The sequence below is a fragment of the Triturus cristatus genome, chromosome 4_1, assembly GCF_964204655.1.
Source record: "Triturus cristatus chromosome 4_1, aTriCri1.1, whole genome shotgun sequence".
Classification (NCBI taxonomy): Eukaryota; Metazoa; Chordata; class Amphibia; order Caudata; family Salamandridae; genus Triturus; species Triturus cristatus.
This window is the reverse complement of record NC_140585.1, coordinates 774,589,467-774,612,892: the sequence shown is the minus strand read 5'-3', so window position 1 is coordinate 774,612,892 and position 23,426 is coordinate 774,589,467. Positions and strand designations below refer to the sequence as shown.

At 42.9% G+C, this 23,426-nt stretch overlaps 1 long non-coding RNA gene across 1 annotated transcript in view; it reads left to right on the top strand.

Moving 5' to 3' along the window:
- The window catches only part of LOC146855510 (uncharacterized), a 117,749-nt gene extending 112,849 nt beyond the window's left edge, over positions 1–4,900 (top strand). Inside the window, exon 3 of the long non-coding RNA XR_014980848.1 lies at positions 4,572–4,900. This is a non-coding gene — a long non-coding RNA (uncharacterized LOC146855510). The remainder of the gene's footprint in view (positions 1–4,571) is intronic.
- The last annotated feature ends 18,526 nt before the right edge of the window (positions 4,901–23,426 follow it).

Genomic DNA, 23,426 nt, shown 5'->3' with positions numbered 1-23,426 from the left:
CTCCCCGGTATCTGATAGAGATGAGGATGACTCTCGTCTCTTGCTGCAGGATATTGCCTTGCCCGGCTTATCCGTCGAGGATCGTGAGCAGACGGAGGCCTCCCTGTCTGTCGACGAGATCGCTACCGCGATTCGTTCCCTTCGCTCGGGCAAGGCTATGGGCCCCAACGGACTGCCGATTGAACTGTATAAACTACGCCTGGATAAAATCGCGCCCTTCCTCCATCGTATGTTTCTGGAGTCGCTCGAGCGGGGTTCCCTTCCCGACGACCAGTGTCTGGCTACCATAGTTGTGATTCCCAAGGACGGTAAGCCACGAGACCGCTGTGCCTCGTATAGGCCTATTTCCCTACTAAATGCCGAACCGAAAATCCTCGCCAAGGTCCTCGCTAATCGCTTGCTGAGAGTTATATGTGACCTGATACATCCGGATCAATGCGGCTTTATCCCGCATCGCAATACCGCTCTTAACTTGCGGCGTCTCCATGGCGTCCTCGCTAGGGCGGAGTCCTTCTCTGAACCGGCCATATTGGTTTCCTTAGACGCCACGATGGCCTTTGATACCATCGAGTGGCCATTCCTTTGGGCCGTCTTGGCGAAGTTTGGTTTTGGGGAGGGATTTATTAGTTGGGTTAAGCTCCTCTATGCTGGACCAATGGCCCAGGTTGTAGTCAATGGGCGGGTTTCTCGGCCCTTCGCTCTCGGGAGGGGTACTAGGCAGGGGTGCCCGTTGTCCCCTCTGCTCTTTGCTCTCGCCTTGGAGCCGCTCGCTGCCTGGCTCCGCTGGGAGCCCTCGATCAGAGGGATCCGGTGGGCCCCGGGTTTCGAGGATCGGGTCTCGTTGTACGCGGATGACATTCTTTTGTACCTCACCTCGCCGCGGAACTCGCTCAATGTGCTTTTTGATGTTCTTACTTCCTTCGGGAGAAATTCGGGTTTGATAATTAACTGGTCCAAATCTTGCGTGTATCCTATCTCCAGTGGCCTTCCTCTTTTGCCGCCTCGGCTTCCGATCCAAACATCTCAACCGGCTTTAAATACTTGGGGGTGTACGTTTCGTTGGACCCGGCGGCCCGCTACGAGCAGAATCTCCTGTCTCCCCTCCGGCGTTTGAGGGTGGATACGGCTCGGTGGTGTAAGTTGCTCTTGTCTCCACTTGGTCGCGCAGCACTGTTTAAAATGATGTCCCTTCCCAGATTTCTTTACGCACTCCAGAACTCCTTCGATATCATTCCGGCGGCTTACTTTAGGGAAGTGGAGAGTTTGCAGAGGAGACTGGTTTGGGACGGTCGTGCGCGCATCGCTTTGGCAAAGCTGACTCTTCCCTGGTATGACGGGGGCATCGCGCTTCCTGACATTAGAAGGTACTATTGGGCCTCCCAGCTGGCTGCCATTAACCATGCTACGTACGCTCCTGGTTCGAACCCGGCATATGAGATGGATAAATTCCTGCTTCCCGGCGGTAACTATAACAGAGCGCTTTACTCTCGATCTGTCGGAAGGACCCTCACGGGCCCTACTAGGATTGCGGTACGGGTGTGGAAGGCGCCGAATGTAGCTGTGGGCTGGAGTGAGCGTTTAACGTGTGCTACTCCTTTATTCGCCTCAGAGCGGTTGGGAAGCCTCTGGACACCGAAAGGCTTTGAGCACTGGGATACGATCGGCATTAGCAGAGTGGGGGACCTATGGGTTAAAGGCGCGGTTAAATCCTTCGCGGCGCTTCAGAGCGAGTACGAGCTTAGTGAAAGGGAGTTCTTCCGCTATGCCCTGGTTCGGCACGCCCTGCTCTCGGTCTTTGGGGAGGGGACCACGGTCCCTGTTTCTTCGCCTCTCGAGGACCGTATACTCGACGGCCACGTCCCCGACAGTACTATCTCCCTGATTTATAAAAAACTAATAAATAATCGGGCTGATCTCTTGGTGCGACTTCGGGAGGCGTGGACGGGTGATGGGGTTGAGTTGGACGACGAGGACTGGCAGTCTGCGCTGTCCTCCCCTAAGGAGGTTGCCATCCCGGCCCGTCTCCGTCTGGTCCAGTTTAAGATTCTCCATCGTGTCTATGTGACGGGTCCCCGTTTGGTCTCGATGGGGTTTTCTGACGACGGGCTCTGTAAGCGTGGCTGCGGGCTCAGTGCCAACTTTCTCCACATCCTCTGGGAGTGCCGCGAGGTGGCGGAATATTGGCGCCAGGTGCATGATGTTATGAAACGAGTCACTGGGGTCGCTCTGCTGCCGGAGGTGCGCCGATGTGTTCTGAATGTGTGGGAGCCCAATGACTATAATGCGGCCTAGGCTCGGTGGGCGGCCCTCGGGAACATGATCGCAAAGAGAGATATTGCGCAGCTTTGGGGTTCCCAACGGCCTCCCACCGTGTCCGTATGGAAGGAGAACATGGACTGGTGCATGTTCAGGGAGAAGACGGTGTATGTGGCTCGTGGTAAACCGGGGGCGTGGGGTAGAATCTGGGGTCAGTGGAATGTGTATCGAGGGACTATCTGTTCTCCCCCCCTGGTGGATACGTCTGAGGTTGCCTTGTCCCCCTGATCCTTGAGGGTTCCTTGCTTAATTTGTTCATCTGTGTATAGATTTGGTTTTCCCGTGGCCCCCCCCCTCCCTCTCATACTCCCCTCCTTTTTATTGACCACCCCAGGGTGGTCGGGTGTGGAGTTCCTCTACTGTGGTTAGACGCCCTTTCCATGTTTTTCGCCTTGCTTTTTGTTTATCTTTATTTTTGTTGATACTTATGTAAAAAGAGTATATCCTGACGTCCCTTTTGTGCAGGCTGATCTTCTGTAATTTAGCGGAGCCCCTGTGGGCCAGTCAATGTTTTTTGACCTGCTCGATCATTTTGAATACTAGCGGCCGGCCCAGGAGGTTGTAGGCCCGTGCTTGTACCCTTTTTCTCTGCACAATAAAAATTAAAAAAAATAAATAAATGATGTCAACCAGAGCGAAATACATATTAGTTGCTCCAAAACAAAATGTGAGGAAATGATTCACCACAGGAAAAACTTAAAATGACATATGTGCTGGGAAATAAGAATATGGGCTATTGAAATGGTAACTGAGACATAGAAGTATACGTACCCACTGTGACAACAAAAACAGAGGAGGAAGGGCTACGTACATACACCACAATAATTGATCTAGTTTACAAAACTAAATTCTCCAAACCACTTGTGCTAACAAAATGAGATCATGTAATGCATCATAGATCACCCACGACGACTGGAGTATTTGAATGCAGGAGTACGATAGTTATAACAGCACGTTACAGGTTTAATTTCCACATTTTCGAAATGTTACTGTTGAGGGTGAGATATTTCTATATAGGTGATTTATCGTAGAATAATCAATTCAGGGTAAAAGAAAAATACCTGTTTAAAGTGCAGGATACATTAGTCCAAAAAGCTGCATTTTCATTGGAAAGAGACCTCAGGGAAGCGGCATACATGCATGTACTACTTACATTTTACACAGGTTCATTACTCTTATGGGGCTGTTTTGTCAGGTTGTGCATTTTCATGTTCTGTAACAAAATAGTAAAACTTTGCATGAAATAATTTAGTTTTGAAAATAATTTTACTCTGAATTAGACGTAAACTACCGACTAAGGCTGTACAAACTGCAAAATAGTAACAATTAAAAACGTGCATGCTGTGTGGCTTAACTGTTCTTTCTAGTAATGGTTCTTCTAATTGTGCTGAACTTTAACAGTCCTGAACAGAAATGTGCAAGATTCAACCTTCTTCCAATTTTCTTGATGTATTTCAGAAAAAGCATCCAGTAAAAACAGAATAGCTGCCTGGTGGGTTCAGACAGGGAAGGCCTCCTGCTATTAGCACTAATGCATTGTGCATTAGCAAGAGGTGCTTCATAATCAGGGCTCTGGGCCAAGGTTTAAGAAGAAATATTAGGTAATTGCTAAGTAAATTGCCAATACATTTTTGAATGTGTACACTTAAAGTACTGCCGTGAAGGCCGAAGAGAGGTAACACGTTCTTGAATTCTGGTTTGAACGCTCTATTGTGAAACAACTCATTGATGAGCTTAAGATTTCCTCTTTTGACCAATAGTGTTGCCAGAAGAGATTCCAGATTTAAACAATTTATACTTAGACAAACGTCAATATGTGTAATGATTAAAGTTTTTGCAGCCAGGTGAATTTTTTCATTCAATTTTTCATCTACTTGAAACACAGGCAGTAAAAACTGATCGCACTGTCTCCCGTCTGCCCATTTTCTAATCAAAAGGCTAATTAGCGGCAATATTCTCAAATATTTGTTATCACCTTCATCGTGGCTCAAACCTTATGGAATGACGTATTCTACTGACACCTGTGGAAGGCCATAGTTATATTGGTACTACACCCACGTTCTGTCCATTCTAGTTTGCATTGCAATTTAATGAGGAATGTTACCTCCCTGAAAGACATTAAAGCCCCTAGCTTTCTCCAGACGTTTTTCTTTAAATTCCCCTGATCAGAGCTTCTCTGCCTTCGCCCCTCTGCTCTCCTTCATCCTTCTGGTCTATCATTACAACGTCCTGTTTTGTTGTCTGTCTCTCCGCAGATGTTTGCAGAGCTTAAGAAGGAGGTTTGTCAGTTGCAGAGCTCCTATGCCACCATTCCCAATCGTCCCAGATGTATCTCCAACCACTGCCGCCCTCTTAGCTGTTGGTGACGTCATAAAGCGAGGTGTTGACAGCCAGGTCCGGAGGTGAAGCTGGAGTTGTTAAGAGGCCTTTGTTTTGTCACTGCCACCAGTGTTCTTTGGAACAAGAAAGGCAGACTCTTGCTACCCTTGTCGAAGTATCAGCTAGAGAGCTTGGATTGGCTATTTCTGTCACAATGTCTGTGACGAACAGTAAGCGCATTGTATTCTTATTACTACCGATTAAACTTCTATTCTGATTATCGCTTGGTGACAATTGTCTTTTGGACGTGTGGGGTCGAAAGTACACCTGAAAGTTGGCTGACAGGTGAAGGGGGACACTGTCCGCTTCCACTTATGGTCTTCTTTTATTTATTCTCTCTGAAGTGTCATGTGGCTGCAAGGGAGCAGAGCTCTGTACCCAATCACAAGCAGGACTGCAGGGTATGATTCTAAAAGCTGTAGAGGTGAGACAAGATGGCCGCCTCCCAATAAACTTCAGCAAGCCTGTTCTTAATGACAATATTTTAAGATTGTTAGAGGGCAACTAGAGCTATTCAAACATGCTGCTCACCTGTGGTACTTGTATCTTTATTTGATGTTTTATGCCGTTTTTTACAACACTGTGTGCCTGGAGACCACTCAGAGGCTTTCTATTAACTGCAGCTGAGATTCCTGTCAGAGGAGCACAGCTAATGTAGGAAACGGTGCAGTTTCGGCTCTGGATCCTCCCTCTGTTGGGGTTCGTTGCTACACTTGTGGTTATATTCTGGTGTGACCTATTTGTAGCATCTTCCCTAGCATGGGTACCCGACATTGACTACCCCACACATGGAGCTTAGCATTACACATCTGTATTCTTCTGCATGTAGCTGCAAACTCAACATTCTAAATCAGCCTTCATTGCATTCCACTCTAACACTTAGGTCATAGCATTAGGGAGTTCATCAAAAGCCAAAAGGGTTCCATCATTGCAAACTCTCAAGACATGACATCTCCCCTTCTGTTAAATGTAAAATTGCAATTTTTACAGAATATGTATTTATATACACAATTAAATCTCTTCAATCAATCTTTTTGGCACTTAAAGTCTTTGACCCGATCTTGTAATTTGAAACTGTGAACTGTCACCAGCAATGTCCAGGAACTGCATTTAAGGTAGAGGGGTAATAGCAGTCACTGGTGGTTCAGAACTAGTCTCTCTTTCAACATATGGGGATGAGGAACACAGAGTTAAATACCAAAAGTGAGAAATGTCTCTGGTAATAGACTTCCCAGGGCATTAGGCAGTCACCATGTGTCTCTTAGTAGATACCACTTAATAAGGATCTACATCAGAAGGAGCATCAGATTTTCTTTTCCACATCTGGCTTGAAAGCACTCTATCAACTCTCCTAAAGATGATGTTCTTTGCATGTTGTCTTTTGTCTGCATATGCTTTCATCCTTTGTTTTTTAATTAAGTCCTACTAACGAGTTGCATTCTCCTTTTTCTTTCTCTGCTTGGTCCACTGAGGTATCTTGGTTGTCATTGATCTCCCGAACATCAATGTTGCAGGACTTTCACCTGTGGTCAAGTGAGGTTTTGAACAATAAGCTCTTAAGTTAGAATTTAACACAGTTTAAATCAAGCTTTTTAAGAGTAGCACACTTCACTGCTTTCTTCAGCATACTCATAAAGGGCTCAACTAGTCCACTGGCCTGTGGCCACAGAGGTGTGCTCTTCTGGTGCTTTATATTAAGATGCTCTCGGAAATCTTTAAACTCACAACTGTTAAATGGGGCCAATGTCAGATTTCAACACAGCTGGACCACCCCATGTCACAAAGATGCCATCTAGTCTCTCAATGACTCGGTCTTGAGTGAATATGAGGAATCCTCAATTAATGGAAATCATGAGTATTCCTCCAAAATCACCATCAGGTGATGTCCATTGTCAAGTGAACTGAAAAAGTCAATGGCTACTCTCTCCCAGGCATGCTTCGGGAGGTCCGGCAAGTTTAAGGTGAGTGGAGTAACTTTAGTAGAAAAGCATTTGTACAGGCCTTTAATTCATTCTTTACCTGCTACGAAAACCAAAATGGGTGTTGGAGAGCTTGTTTTGTGGCAATGATTCCAGGATGTCCTTTATGGGCCACATCAATCATCTTCTGCCCCAGACCCCACTCTCCGGAATCAGGATTCTTGACCCTCACAATAAAACTACTTTGTGAGTTATGCAGAGTTCATCTTTGACATTTTTGATATTCTCCATCACTGTGGAGAGGTTGAGGGTGTTGGTTTCATGACTGATGTGTGATTATATCTTTCAACTTTAGCATGTCACTATCATGGGTCATGGCGGTGATTATCTGGGCTATTGAAATAGCAGCTGGTGTGTTTGAGTTTAAAATGAAATTAATATAGGTTTCTGCCGCTTTGGATCTGGTAATGTGACCTCATATAAGCACTCTGATAAAGTAGTCGGCAAGATTCTGATCCTTCTCTAGATAAAGTACATGTTATAACTGTACTATCGTAGTCATAGTTCCCATTGTTCAATGTGAGGAAGCGTCTTAGCCTTTGGATTCCCAAATATAGTTAGTAAAGCTTGATGATCAGTTACCAGCATAAAAGGCATTCCACAAAGAAATACATGAAAATGTTCAGAAGCCCATACCACGGCTACATTTTCTTTTATCAGGTTGTGAATAAGCATGTTCTATTTGTGACTAACTCCTACTTACATATGCCACAATATGCCTTTGAGCATTCCAATGTCTGCTGTGCTGTGCAAGGATAACACTAACCTGACTGGACTCGCGTCGACAACAACTTCTGTATGAAGCTTCAGATTGCAATATGCCATTTCAAGAGCTTTCCCAATAACTTCTTTCATTTTCTTAAAGCTCATCTCACATTCATGCGGCCATTGAAAGGAAATATTCTTTTTCGTCAACTGTCTTAATGGAGCACCTACAGTAGCAAAGTTTCATATGTATCAGCCACAGTAGCTGGCCATGTCAAGAAATGAACGGCACCCTAGAATCACATTGTGGGGGATCAACATTGGACAGAGCTTGACTTTAGGAGGATCGAGTGTCATGCCCCCATCAAAAAAGATATGGTCAGAGATTTTTCAACTTTGTCTTGTGGAACTCACATTAATGTGCAATGAAAGTCAAACCTGCATCTGCAAGTAAACAACATACTTGTGTGAGAGTTTTATCGTGCTCTTTTTGTGTAGTTCTGAAAAACAAAATTTGAACGCATTCATGACAGGCTGTTTGATACGTCGGATGGCATCTTAAACATTGTCAAAAAGAACAATTGATGGACAGAATGCTGAACAATGTCAAATATTCTCCCCAGTAAAGAGATCTGGGTCTAAATCCATTTGTTTGCTCGCCATTCCAGTTTCAACCCAACCATATGCAAATCAGTCTTGACCCTGCTCCCCATGTGAGCAATCCAGCCCAAACTGCCGGGCCAGGTCCTCCCTTAGAAATCAGTGAAACCATCATGGAGCTGGGTAACTCATGTTGACAAGTATCCAGCCCATGCACTATTTATGGCTCCCCTGTTCACTTACAACATCCCTAAATAGACTGGACATTGTAGGCGCATATCTGCTCATGCTGATATGCCAACACATAGGATATAGTGCACCTTGTCTTTGTGCTAAAGGCCTGTAGTAGGAGTGACTCACCTACATCTTATGCATGCCATGTCGACTCCTTGGATTTTCCTGTACAACAACATGCAGGCTGAAATGGCAGACTGCATAGCCTTGGTGAGTGGGCCCTGGGGTGGCACAGCCAGTGCTGAAGCCTCAGATGACCCTCTTCAGTATCCATGCCCTAGGAACCATGGGTGAAAATGTAAACACCGAAGTCAACTCACATATGTTTAAAAATAACATAATGGAACTTTACATGGACATGTGAAGACAACAACTGAATATGGAAAGAGATACAAATATAATTTTATTTAGACAATACAAATACATATTGAAATTCAATATTCATATTGTATTTTTTAAATAAAATTATATTTGTATCTCTTTTCATATTCTATTTTTATCCCTACATGTCCATCTAAAGTTACATTATGTTATTTCTAATCATAAATGAGTTGTCCTAGGTGTTTACATTTTCCTTTTTTCCCTGCCTAGAGGAACTCTTATCTATGCGCAGGAAGCCCTCCCTTTACAATCGGTACCAGCGGTACCACTTACTAGGTAAGTCCACTGCACAGGTGGACTTACAGGTAAATCTGGTGGGTCTCCTTAGAGGGTATCGTGTGTCTTTAAGGTCCTCGCGGTCTGAAGCAGAACAGAACATGGGTAGCTGTAGTTGTGCCAATCGTGGTATATTGTTTTGGGAAAGAGATCTGGCACTGAGAACCAATGCACTTACAGTTTGAAATCACATCACGCAAAAAGTAGGTACTAACCATGCAAAAATAGGCATTTTCCTACATGCCCCCCTCGCCAAACAAAGAGGATGAGACTAATGTTTTCCTAAAGAGTCTTCATCTTCTAAGTGGAAGAACCTGCAAAGGCCATCTGCATTGGCATTGTCAGTCCACTGTAAAGTCTATTCCTTGTTGAGCTATGGATCACCTCAACAGTTTGGGGTTTTCACCTTTCCTACATGAGCCATCTGAGAAGTTGTGGTAAGTTTAGACAAGGAAGTGAGAACGAAACAAGTATGGTCTCATTTTATTCAGGCACCAAACCACAGAAAAGGCTTCCCTTTCTATGGCACTCCAATGCTGCTCTATGGGGAGAAGCCTCCTGCTTATAAAAGGTTGGTCATGGCCATCATCATTGGTCTGGGGTAGGGCCACTCCTATCTCATGTTCAGAGGCATCTGTCTGCACTATGAACAGCATGGTGTAATCTGGAGCTTGTCAAGTGGGTGCTGAGAACATTGCTTGTTTCAAGGGGTCAAAAGCCTTTTGATAGCTCCTTGTATTGTTTTGGTTCCTGGAGGGGTCTCTCCCATCCTTCATTTACAGGACAGAAGGTCCTCTTACAGGATGTCCAAACAAAAGTCCAAAGGGGGATATCCCACTCCCTTTTGTGACACCTCTCTTTAAGCAAAAAGCACTCAGTGTTCAATCTTTCAACACACCCATTTGTCTGTGGATGGTATTGTGTAGTAAGGTATAAGTCACCCCAAACTCAGCCCATATGTGTTTCAAGTATGCAGATATAAAGTGTCAATCTCTGTCTGGTAGTACCTCCTGAGGAAAGCCAACCCTGGTAAAAATACCAAGGAGGGCCTTGGCCACTGCAGATGAGTTGGTGGTCCTTTGGGGGATTGCCTCACGGTACCTGGTGGCATGATCCACTACCACCAGAATATATTTATTCCCTGATGCTGTTGAAGGGTCAAGGGGACCAGCAATGTCAATCCCACCTCTTTTAAAGGGTACCCCAACAACTGGAAGTGGAATTAAGGGGACCACCAGGTTGCTACCTGTCTTATCACTAGCCTGACAGATGGCTCAGAAGTTGCAAATCTCCTTCAACTTCTGGGACTTTCCTGGCCAGTAGAAGTGGTTGACCAACTGACTCCAGGTTTTTCTCTTGCCAAGATGTCCAGCTAGACGGAATATCCTGGGCCAATGTTAGGAGAAACTCCCTAAACTGCTGAGGCACAACTACTCTCTTACTAGCACCATGTTTGGGGTCCCTGGCTTCAGTGTATAGGAGTCCCTCCTCCCAATAGGTCCTATAGGAACCACTGACACTTCCATTTTCCTGATCAGCAGTTTGCTGCCCCATCCTTTCAAGAGTGGGACAGGTTTTCTGCCCCTGGCACACATCTTCCATAGATGTTCCCCCTGGTTCTAAGAGCTCTGCTGTGTAAGGCCTAAGCTCCTGAGGATCAGTGCCCTCTCGTGCTGGCAAGTCTTCTCCCTGAGGAGAGAGGATGTTGTCTGGTGTCTGTTTTGAAGATGGCTTCCCAGTCTTTCTGCCTTTTCTCTTGGAAGGTTGGTACATCATTTCAGGCTCCAGCACTTCTTTTTTAATTTAGGTTTTGCTTTTTGCCCTTGTTGTTACCCCCCCACCGCCCCATTTAGGTATTCTCAGCTTTGGTGCATGGTGTTTCTTTCCTACCTGAACCCATGATGAGTACTCTAAATCATTTCCAAGCAGGCACTGTACAGGGATAGCAGAATACACCACTACCCTTTTGAGGTCACTAACCTCTCCCTAGTCTAAGGTCACCAAGGCTGTTCCTTGGTCTGCTTATCAGCATTGAGGACAGTATAGGTCTGTCTTAGGAGAGATTGCTTTGGGGAAACCAGTGGCTCAGCCACCATGGTGATGCTGGCACCAGTGTCCCTCAGAGCTACCACCCTAATCAATATGATATTTGGCTCTTGTCTGTATCTTTCCAGGTTACTTGGCCAGACAGCCAGGGTAGATACATCCACCCTCCCTCTGAGACTAGAGTTGCCTCAGAGAAAACCTTGACATGGTCAGGGCTCACCTCTGATCCCATCTGGAGACTCACAACTGCATTTGCATCAGTTGGACTAGAGACATTCTTTTTGTTTTTCTAGCTAGGGTCTCCAGTTCAGTGTCCAGTTGTCTTGCAATCAAAACATCAAGCCTGTTTTGGATCCCAGTGTTTACCCCAGTACCCACTCTTGGATTGCGATGAGTCTCTGTGCCCACCCTTCTGAGCAAGTGTTTGAGGGCCTGAAAAAGTTTCATATTTATTTTTGTGTTTTTGGTTCCCAAGTTTCCCTTGGGGGTCTTGTTGGCCATTTTGTTTTGGTCACCTCCAACAGTGGTAGTTTTAGTTACCCTTGTTTTGACCCAGTGGTCTACCGTATTCCCCAATGCTAGAGGGGAAAATGGACCTAGGTCTACCAGATACTGATCTAATTTCTCATTGTAACAAGAGCTGAGCTTCTAAGTTTAGTTTCCTGTTCATTATTTCCAGCATGAGGACCTCATCTGACTGGGTCTCAGCTGTATCTGAGGGGACTGACTCATGTCCATCCTCAGTGTTATCTTCATTGACATTATCGTCATACTCAGACTGGGCTACTAGGTCTAGGTGATCTTTCTAAAACTGAGCTATCAGAGATTCTTTCTTGGAACTTTTGCCTGTTTGATACTGCAGCCTTTACAGAGGGCCCTGCTTCTAGCATGGTTCAGGCCCATGTAAAAGGGTGAAGTCGAGCTCCTGATCCTGGCTACTGGTTGCAGGAATTACTTTACTAAAGTTGGGACCTTTTATTAAGCTAAAAAAAATACCTACACTCCTAGCTAAAGTACACATTTTTACATTTCTAAACAGTTTGTTTCAGTGACCTAACCAAGGCACTAGCAGTTAATTATAGAAATTTGGACAAAATAGATCAATCAAAAGTTTGACTAGCTAAAGACATTTTTGGGATTTACTCATGTGGGCAAATATTGACAAAGTGGTTTCAGCAAATGCAAAGTCTTCTATCCCACCACTGAACCACCATATGTAGGAAGCTGGCTCTCTATATAGGTGCCGATTCCGATCCGGGTCGGAAAGCACTCCGACCAAGCCAGATCCGGAGTGTTTTCCGACCGAGCCGGAGTCCTGCAGTCCAACCGAGCAAGTACGATGCGGCCGTATGCTGCCGGACTCAGTTCGGTCGGACTCCCATAGAAGTCAATGGGAGCCGGTCGTACGACGCGTACATGGTCTCCTATTGACTGAATCGGTACGTCTCGCACAAGGGCGTCCCCTACAGTGGATATGCGTCGGTGCCATCCGCACCGTATATGCCTGTGTTGGGGGACCCTTGGGTCTCCCCCTGTGTCCGAGTCATAGGGCTGCAGGTGACAGGGGGTCCGACGCGGACCCCCAAAGGCAACCACCCGGATGTTTTGCGAGCCGGACACTCCGGCTCGCTCTGGCTGTCCGTGTGCATCGTACTGGCTCGGTCGTAAATCGCATCCATTGTATGCCACGGTTAGCTTACGACCGAGATGCACGGAGCGGTTCGGACCTGGAAACGACTCGGTCGGTGAATTCCACATAGCTTGCATTGTACTTGCTCGCTCGTACAGCGGTACGAGTCGGGCAGAAAACACGTGTACGGCTCGCAGTTTTTCCGGTCGGATCGCGTTCGGTGCCCTTCCGACCCGGATCGGAATCGGCCCCATCATGTACTAAAATGAAGTACTCTGTGGAGATGGTCCAGTGGATCTCCAATAAGTGTACAGAGGTAAAAGCAAGTAATTCTGATGCTTTTTGTTTGGTAGTGTGGCGAGTAGATAGGCTTATCAGAGGGAAGTGCTAGCATTTGTTGAGCTCACTGAGGCAATACATGACACACACACTCAAGAATAAATCGGAGACTGATTTATAAAAGTATAATCGATTTTTATGTAATTTTTAAGATCAAAAACACAGTTCTAAAATAAGTACTTTTGGGGTTACAATTTATTTTTATTTATACTTTTGTATGCAATTTCACACCATGGGAAATAATGGGGAAAGAGGAAAAATGCATATAAAATCAGGCAATGCTTTTTCAACGGCCACCTTCTCATTTTTAGTCGCTGTTGGGACCAGGTCAAAAGTTTCAGCAGGAGTCGTTCAGGAGCTTCCCGAATCGGGCAGGAGCAGAGTGCTGAGAGTCTTGGAAACTGGTGTGCAAAAACAAAGGTGGGCACTGGGAAATGCACTGCACAGGTGGACTTACAGGTAAATCTGGTGGGTCTTCTTAGAGGACATTGTGTGTCTTTAAGGTCATCGCGGCCTGAAGCAGTCAACCCGGAGAGGCAATCTCAGAACAGCTGGGCCACTCAGGAAGTGTACTTAGGGTGTCTCAATGTCACTCGATGGGGGCTTCCTTCTTGTGCTTTGGAAGTCATGGTTTTCACTGTTGGGGGTCTGGTACCCTGGGTATTGGTAAACCACAGCTCTGATCAGTTCTGGTGCATCCAAACGTGGTAGAGAGGCAGAACTGACCATCCAGATCTATTGTACCTCTTCTTGCTTTGCTGCTGCATCAAGGTAATCAGGGAACAGAAAGTTTACAAACCTGACTTCATGAGATCAGTACCTGTGGTGTGCAGGGGAGTGATACCCTCATTCAAAGGGAGCTTCTTGGTGATTTCTCAAAGGCTGTAGGTGCTCCAAGGTTCTTGAACTCTTTGCGGGTTCAGGATGACTAAGCAGACAGTGATGGTCGAGTCCTTGGAGCAACTGGAAGGGTTTGGTGAATTTTTCTTCTGTTCTTGAGCAGTGGGTCCTCTTCAGCCTTGTCTTCTTTGGTCTGACGAATCTGATGTTCACCTAAATGCTGAATTTAGGGGTGTTACAAAGGGAGACAGGTAGTAGCTCATGGGATACTGACTATTAGGGTATCTAAACCCTCTAGTGACCACTTCCTGTGGGACAAGGCACAATCATAGCCCTGATTAGAGGTTTTCTCACCGTCTCAGGATAGTGGAATTTCAAGAGAGGGATTCACGTCACCTACCCCACCTTAAGGGTAGTGCAGGCAAAGGGAGGACCCTCCTGCTCATCTACCTAATTTACCTATCTTTCCTCCCACCAAAAGTGGAGCAGTCAAGGGGGCTTAAACTCCTCTTCTATCAGGGGTTTCTGGGTTGGATTTCAAAGGCATTATTGCCTTTGAAGATTCTCACCCTGGAAGTCAGTCCTGTCCTGATCAAGTATTGTTTCTGTTCTCTAAGAGCACTGGCTCTCACCCCATTAGATCAGAAACATGCCTGGTGGTGACTATCTGATGAAAACCAGTTTAGGAACCACACCCGTGCTTGGTAGGTTTTCAAGGGACCCTCTAAAAGAATATCCTGTGTAAATGTATTAATAAATCCATCACTGGCATCAGTAATAGATTGATTAAGACAAGATGTTTGGTACCAAACATCTTAGAAATCAGTGACGTCATCATGGAGCTAGAAAGCTTGTGTTGACAAGTGTCCAGCCCATGTTCTGTTTTTGGCTACCCTGTTCACTTAAAACATCCCAGAATAGATTGGACATTGTTGAGACATATCTGCTCATGCTGATATGCTTACACATAGGATATAGTGCACCCTGCCTTAGGGCTGAAGGCCTGCATTATGGGTGACTTACTTATATTTTATGCAGTGCTTGGGAGGCTTGGCACACAGGGCTGTGTTCCATGCGGACTCTTTGGATTTTCATGTACCACGACTTGCAGCCTGCAATGGCAGAGTGCAAAGCCTTGGTGAGAGGGCCCTGGGGTGGCAAAACCAGTGATGCAGTCCTAGAGGACCCTCATCAGTACCCATTCCCTAGGTACCGGTTGTACCACTTGCTAGGGACTTACAGGGGTAGCTGAAGTTGTCAATTGTGGTACAGTATTTTGGCAAGGAGTTCAGGCACTAGGCACTTGGTTGGCAGGGACCCAGTGCACTTACAGTTCAAAATCACATCAGACATCAGTAAAAATGTGGAGGCTATCCATGCAGAAAGAGGCACTTTCCTACACTACAAATGGCCCTTGACTTTTTAATTGCATCAATGTAGCCCATGTATAAACTTTGCTTTCCAATGGCGTAAGTTGTGGTAATGGAATCAATTTTCCTCAGGCATAATGTTTATTGAAGCACCAGTGTAGATGATGAAAGGAATTGAACAACTATTTATTGTCAGTGTAACCTATGGACAATGTTCGAATGACTTTGGTGCTTTGGCATGTCCACTTTTCTTGGACTAACATTTTTCATCACATGCAGCCAGTCCAACATGCGCCTGCTTTTCTGAGCTAAACACGGACATTGTACAACCATCTTCTTCACTTTTACTAGATACTGCTATAAAATAACTGTTTTTCAATGATTTAGATGACAAATAGTTTCGTTCAGTGTCATTTTGTCTTAACTGATGTTCCTGCGTGGTCTTGTGGGGTCGCGTCCACCATTGCTTCTGAAACGTTCTAGCTGTCATTTTGCCTTCACACTGTGACACCCTTGCTTTTTCCTTCGCTTTGCAAACCATCACCAAATTATTCTCTTTCCCACAGCCTTTACATATTTGTCCAATGGCAGGAAATGTACCTTTGTGTGGAAACAAAATTTCACATATAAAACACAACTTCTTTTTACTTTTAGACATCACCTCATGTACTTCAGGCTTTGGCTTACTTTTCACACTCATGACTGATTTATTTTGGGCATCTCCGGCCTCCATGTCACCAGCTTGTCTATTGACACACTCTTCAGCTCTGGCAGCCATTAACACTTACCCCAGATTAAAAGCTTCTCTCAGCATTAGCCGTCTGAATGAATCTGACAAGCATCCATCAATAACTCTAAGATGTATAGCTTCTTCATCATTAAATTAATTGAACTTGTTTGATGAGTGTGTCAAGTCTCTCTCACGAATTCATTGATGGTTTCACCAACTTTCTGTCATTCCTGACTGGAAATATATCCTTTGTAATCTCCAGTGGGTATTGGATTGAACATGTGATTCAGAGTTTCTTTAAACTGATGGTATGTGATTTCCTCATTAGTTTACAGCATCTTCCTTATGACTTCTTTTACACCAGCAAGATTTTAAGGTATTTGAATATCTTTTTGTCATCAGTCTCTTCAAGTGATTCAATTAAATCATAAAATGTCTCTAGTAACACAAACCATCTATTAGCAATATTTTTGACAGTATTAAAAGGTGGTGGTGGTTTCCAAAAGGCAGCAGCATTGTTGCTGTTTAAGGAAGTGGCTGATATTGAGGGTGGAGCTCTCTCAGAGTTTGTTGGATAGACCTCTAGGACCTATGTCATCTGCACCATCTCTGAGACCCTGCAATAGATCGACCTCTGGATCATCCTGGACAATCAGTGCAGTGACCTCCGTCCTGGTCTCCATTGGCGCCCTTCACTTTCTGGAGACCTCTGGAGATGTTCTGAGTCACCACCTGCCAGCTTTGGTGGTCTGCCACTTCAGGTGTAGGACAGCTCTGTAAGCACAACCAGCATGCTTCTTCTTGGGTCTCCTCGCTGAGATCGAAGAGCTCCACTTTTTGAGGCTCTGGTAAGTGAAATTACAGCATTTTTTCTCGTCACTTGTTTCATCAGACAGCACTTTATGTATTTTATTTGTTTCTGACTACTGCAGTCTTAAGCGTTTCTTTTCTGTATGTGTACGTATCTGGCTTTGACAATAATGCTCCATATAATGTTTGATTTTTTCTTGCATGACAGCACGATACCTTTCTGTATGGCCTGAATAGCAGCTTCTCAGCCAACAACATGTAGATTCTCTGCAATGCTTTCGTTATCATCAACTGCTTCACAGCAGTTGGAATTGCAGTTTGACTCCTCCTGCATTAAGGGTTGATTCCGTACTTCGACAATGGCAAACAGGACATATAAAAACAGTTAGCTTGGCCCACAGAAAACTCTCTGGGAAAGCATTGTTGATCTTTGGGTTATCTCTTCACCATTTGTACCATATTTCCCATCCTAGGTACCCACCAATGACTACGCCACACACAGGGCTTAGTATTACACGTCTTTATTCTTCTGCGTGTAACTGCAAACTCAACTTTCTAAATCAGACTTCATTATTTTCCGCTCTAACACTTACATCATAGCTATATGGAGTTCATAATGAGCCAAAGGTTTTTCTGACATTGCTAACATGCAAGACACTACACTATATAAATACCTTTTTGATATCATACTGCAATTTACCACTTTTCATCAAATATACTGTTACGGTTTGCAAATTTCATTCAACATGAATGGTAAAATTGTGTCTTCATTTCTAAAGTCAGAAACACCACCTCCACCAACCATTACATTGAAAATTATTGACTCTTCTCAACTATCACTTGTCATAACTTTAGAAGAATTATAACCTATTCGGTCTAATACTAACGATGTTGTTACTGAAATTTAAAAGATATTGAAGAATATGGCAAGTCTTTCAATGAAAGTCTATCATAAAGAAATTTAAAAAATAGATAACAAGCCTATGAAGGATAAACTACTTCCCATTACGGCAACAATTCTTCCTATTAATAGATTTGGAAAATCGAGACAGACAATACAAATTGAGGATTTTAAATCTTTGTGAAGAATTTGAGGGCATTGATTGCAGAATGTATCTAGATATCTTTTTGCCTAACCTCTGAATTAAAAATGTATAGAAAAAATTGAGATTGATAAGGCACATTGCATCCTATCACACCATCAAATCTGTCAAACCAAACCAAGACAATTTAAAGTTCAACATCTCTACCATCAAGTGATGATGAAAAAGGCTGCAACAGAAATTCCTTCTCTAATGATCAATGGTAGCATAGTTTATATACATCAGGATGTTGCTAAGGAAGCAGTTGCCACTGCACTATGATCCAGAATGAGAAATGTTTGCTTCAAATATGGACATTTTGACCCTTCAACTATGAGCATTTGGGAAGACATCTCTAAATCATTTAATCGTCCTGAAGACCTTTGAGCATTCCTAGACCACCATTTTCCTCTCTCTCCATGGGCACAAACATGGTTACAAACTGTTATAATTAATAGATGTATTTATTTTTCAGTTATGTGTTGGCCTTCTTTTCTTCACATATATACTATCACATGTATAGTAGCTATGGGCTTGTTTTGCTGACTAAACATGTACATGCGTATGTGTGACTCACCGTTGAACTTAATATATCCTGTTGTTTTTTCTCTGTTGTCTCTTGTCTGTTTTGTTTTTTCCCTAAGTTCTAGTTCTGAGACCAACTTCAAGGTTTCTAATTTGTTACCACTTTTCTTGATCTTTTTGCAGAATGTTTTCACTTTTCCTTTTTACTGTTTTGCTTCATGCATATGTCAAAATAGCTTAAAATGGTTTCTTTCAATGTCAAAGGTTTCAAACATCAAATTAAACACATGCAGATATTACATTATTTGGCTAGACATAAAGATGACATTTCCTTTCTTCAAGAGACTCAAGTTAATAATACAAAGCTATTTTAGAAGAATAAAATATTGGGTCTGGAATAGTATTTCCTCACCGGCCAGCAGTAAAAACATTATGTTGAAACTCCAACTACAGATAATATACGAACATTCTGATACTGATGGTAGATTTTTATTTGTTATGGGTATAGTTAATAGAGTTGTTTGGCATTTCAATAATAGTTATGGTCCTATAGCAGAAAATTAGACTTTTTGGAACCATATTATGTTTGCAATTTTCTAACTTGGCACTGTTCCTCCTATTGTTTGCGGTGACTTTATTTACTATCTGATCATCTCCTTAAGTGACTCTGTTCTACTAAAGTCCAACTTCCTAAAGCTTTCCAATCACTTTAAACATTGTTTAAAAATATCAAACTTATTGATAGTGGCAGCTCCATTTTCCATCCCAAAAAGATTTTATGTTTTTTCCAATCCTTACAATTCACATTCACACATTGATTATTTACTATCATCAAGAAGTTAGTTTGTTCTATCGGTAAATCTTGTAATTGGAAATATCAGTGTCTCAGCCACGCTATGATTTCAAATGATTTACAATTAGACAATTCCTATGCTTCTAAATCTTATGTATTCATGTTTAAATTGCGCTCAAGAATAAGAATAAAAAATCTAAAATCATGTCTGCTATTGATGATTATCTGTCTTTTAATATTGAAGGTACAACATCTTAATTTGTACAATGGGATGCTTTTGAAGCATACATCAGAGGCATAAACATATCTATGCTGGCTCATGTAAACAAATCATTTAACTTTAAATTCTTTGACTTATAAAATATGAATTTTCATTTTATTACATCTAATAATACAATTTCTTACCCAGTAAATGTGTTAGTGTCATGAAGACAGATCTGGTACTTAATTAGTCTCTCCGCTTTCACTGTAGGTATGGCTCCAGACACTCTGTAGTTTTATTGGAAAAAAACCCACCCCTTTCCCGTGCACCAGCACTCCGTAATCTGTAACCTATAACTGGACATCTAACGTGTTTGCAATGATATGTTGAACATTATGTCTACTTGGACGTATTTTGTACGGTATTTTGTAGAAAGGCTTTTGTTTGGCAGCATGTTTCCGTTTTAATCAGATTTGCATGATATTTAATTCTGATAACTGTTGTTGTGCTATTATGTGCTGAACAAGGTTAAGAATGGACTTTGTTGCTCGCCGCTGGTAAACATCCCTGTCACTGAGATGCTCTCAGTGAAGCGGTGAAAGCGAAAAGGATTCAACGCGTACCGCACGCGGGACGCGACGGTACGTGTAAGCGCTTGGGTGCGGCTGGCTATAAAAGCCTCACCCGTAGTTCTGGAAGGCGCTTTGCCATCTCTTCGTTTCGCTGGCAGGGAGTGTCCAGGGAATCCTCCAGAACTTACCTGAGATCGTGAGAAGAAGAGTTCGTACCTCCGGATTCCAGCCTTTGATTCCTCTTCGTCCTCGACTATGGAAACAGGCCTACAAATGAAAACAAAGAAAAGGAGAAAAGTACTTTCAATTACATTTCGACGGCCTTCGCAAGAAAGGTTCATGAAACAAAAATAATTTTTGGGACTTTTGGAATAGGAAGAGTCTTATTTCAATTTATAGAACTTTTGCCACAAATGCAATAGAGACTTTACAGAACTAAAGAGGAAGAACGTTTTATAAGTCATGTTTATTTTATACTATTTAAGAAACATTTCAGGCAATGTTTTGAAAGCTAAGAGACAAGATAGCGGAGACAGGAGAACACATACATTTGAATAAAGAAGTAAGTCCATATATAGTTTAGCAATATAGTGTGCTAGGTGCAGCTTAGGAATTAGAAATAATCCTCTGTTTCGTATTTCAGCTCATTTGCAACACAGATATAACGTACAGCTAGGGAACAACCTGTCTACTCAAAACCTTCCAAGTCAACACAAGAAATACTGGACGCAGGCCAAAACAACTACTGATCGCAGGTAGGCGAAATAGAGATTCCTTACCTAGAAAATAAAGGTTAAATCATAAGAAAACAAAGGTTAAAAGTAGATTTAAGGAATTTTTAAATAGTCTGATAGACTTTTACTTGTTGCTTCGCAGGTCGACAGCAAGAACCCTACCACATCTAGTACCCCGGCCCTCCTCTCTAAATTATATCTTGTAGTGTGTTAAATCGCAAGATTTAAGTTAGTTATTTTAGAAGTTGGTCCCTTGCGTCCCTGCAAAATTTTACTACGTCTCTGCAAGCAAGTTAAGGTAAGGGACGACGTAGTATCTTGTCAGCTAGATTCAAAATTCTAAATCAAAAATCTAACATTTTATTTGATGCAGATAGATCCGGGAAAGTAATAGCTAATTATCTCTGCATTAAAAATGATACAATTAAAATTGAAGCTATTCATGGGAAAGATGCGAATCTCGCATTATCTACTTCAGATATTGGTAATTAATTTCTAGAATTGTATTCCTCCTTATACAGTAAACTAGCGTTCATTGATAACATGAGTATAGACTCCAAATTAGACAACTATACCTTGGATTTATCCATCTCCACTGATTAAATTACTAAAGCTACTAATTCATTGAAAACACAAAAATCAACGGAACCCGATTGCACCTTTGCTGAATTTGATAAAACAGTTTCTTATCCCCTTACTCCTCATTTATTTCAGTTATTCACTAACTTTAGTAATACATGCATGGCTTATGAGTCTTTTAAGGAAGCATTTTATTTATTTATTTAAAAAGTTTTGTAGAGCACGAACAAGACCCCAAGCGGTATCAAAGCGCTTCACAATAATGGAAGGGAGGAACAAGTAGCGGGGACAATGAAGAGGGGGTAAGAGAGGGTAGCATAATGAGCTACTAAGATTGTACAAGGAAGCTAACAAACATTACATAATGAGGTAAGCCAGAAAATCATGGACATTACAGTTGTTAGGTTGAATAAAATAATAATTATAATAACAATAAATAAATAAAAAAAGTGAGCTCAAAGGACATTTAGCAAAGAGGCGAATCATTGCCAAGTAAGGCAGGAACTTGTTCATTAGGATTGATTTTACTTCATGTTTGAAAGCAGCGGTGTAGGGGATCTGCGTATTTCCGGTGGGATAGAGTTCCAGATCTTTGGTGCTGAGCCAGAGAAGGCTCTGAGCCTCGTTCTCTTTTTGCGAAAGGTCTGAGGTTTCGGCATTGATCTTTGAACTACCTAAAACTGATAACTAAAGTAGCTATTGTAGTATCTCCCTACGTAAATGAGACTGCAAATGTTTTGCAAAAAATCTTATCACTAGATTGTCCGAAATTATCCACATATCATGTACATGAATCAAGCAGGTTATAAAAAAAATAAACACTATGTAAACAATACAAGACATGTGTGTCATATACTTGAAACAATTCCTTCCTTATCTTTCCTTCTGGACTGCTAGCACTGAGAAGGCTTTTGATAAGGTTCCCTGACAATTTTTATTACAAACTGTATCTACATCAAGGGACCGATTCCGATCCGGGTCGGAAGGGCACCAAACGCGATCCGGCCGGAAAAACTATGAGCCGTACGCATGTTTTCGGCCCGACTCAAACAGCTGTATGAGGGAGAAAGTACCATGCGAGCTACGGGAAATTCACCGACCGAATCGTTTCTGGGTCCGATCCGCTCCGTACGTCTCGGCCGGAAGCTAACCATGGCGTGCAATGGATGCAATTTACGACCGAGCCAGTACGATGCACGCGTCGGACAGCTGGTGCGAGCTGGAGTGTCCGGCTCGCAAAACATCTGGGAAGTTGCCTTACGGGGTCTGCGTCGGACCCCCTGTCACCCGCAGCCCTACGACTAGGACACATGGGGATACCCAAGGGTCTCCCCAACACAGGCATGTACGGTGCGGATGGCACCAACGCGTACCCACTGTAGGGGCCGCCCTTGTGCGAGATGTACCCATTCAGTCAATGGGAGCCCATGTATGCTTCGTACGACCGGCTCCCATTGTCTTCTATGGGAGTCCGACCGAACCGAGTCCGGCAGCATACGGCCGCATCGTACTCGCTCGGTCAGACTGCAGGACTCCGGCTCGGTCGGAAAACACTCCGGATCCGGCTCGGTCGGAGAACTTTCCGACCCGGATCGAAATTGGCCCCTTAATGTTGGTGAATCATTTATTTAAATGGTTTCAGTTTTGTACTTGTACTCCTCTACAAAACCTTTTATAATTGGACATTTCTTAAATTCTTTTCAACTTTTTGGGGGAACTAGATAAGGTTATTGGTTGTCACCTTTACTTTTTTATCGACCATAGAATCTTTGCTTTCCATTATTTGAAATTCCAATGGAATTAAAGATTCAAAATGAAAAACATTAGTCTCAAAGCTCAAGCTTATGGAGACATCTACACCTAATCTTCTCAAGATTACATGTTACTACTCTTTTGCTTCTGGTTATATTTGAAATTCTATTGTAGCTCAATTTGTTTCTTTTAAATGTTCATTGTACTCCTAACATGATAAATAATAATGGCATCATAATGCAAAATGAGAAAATAAAATATTTGGGAATTCTATTCTCACTCTCTATTAAACAAACTGTCACAATAAACAGTGATTTTTACTTTCATAAGTTACAGGTAAAAGTTGTAAATGGTCCCCTCTCAATCCTTCATGGGGTTCACTGACAAAATATAGAAGTAAAAAATATCGATGAAAAAACATAGAATGCAAAAATATTGACTCCATATACTTAAACAGGTAAGTACAAATATTTTGGAATAAAAATATCGATGTAAAAAACTATAGTTGTACAAAATATCAAATTTTATATCTGTATATGTAAATAATAAATA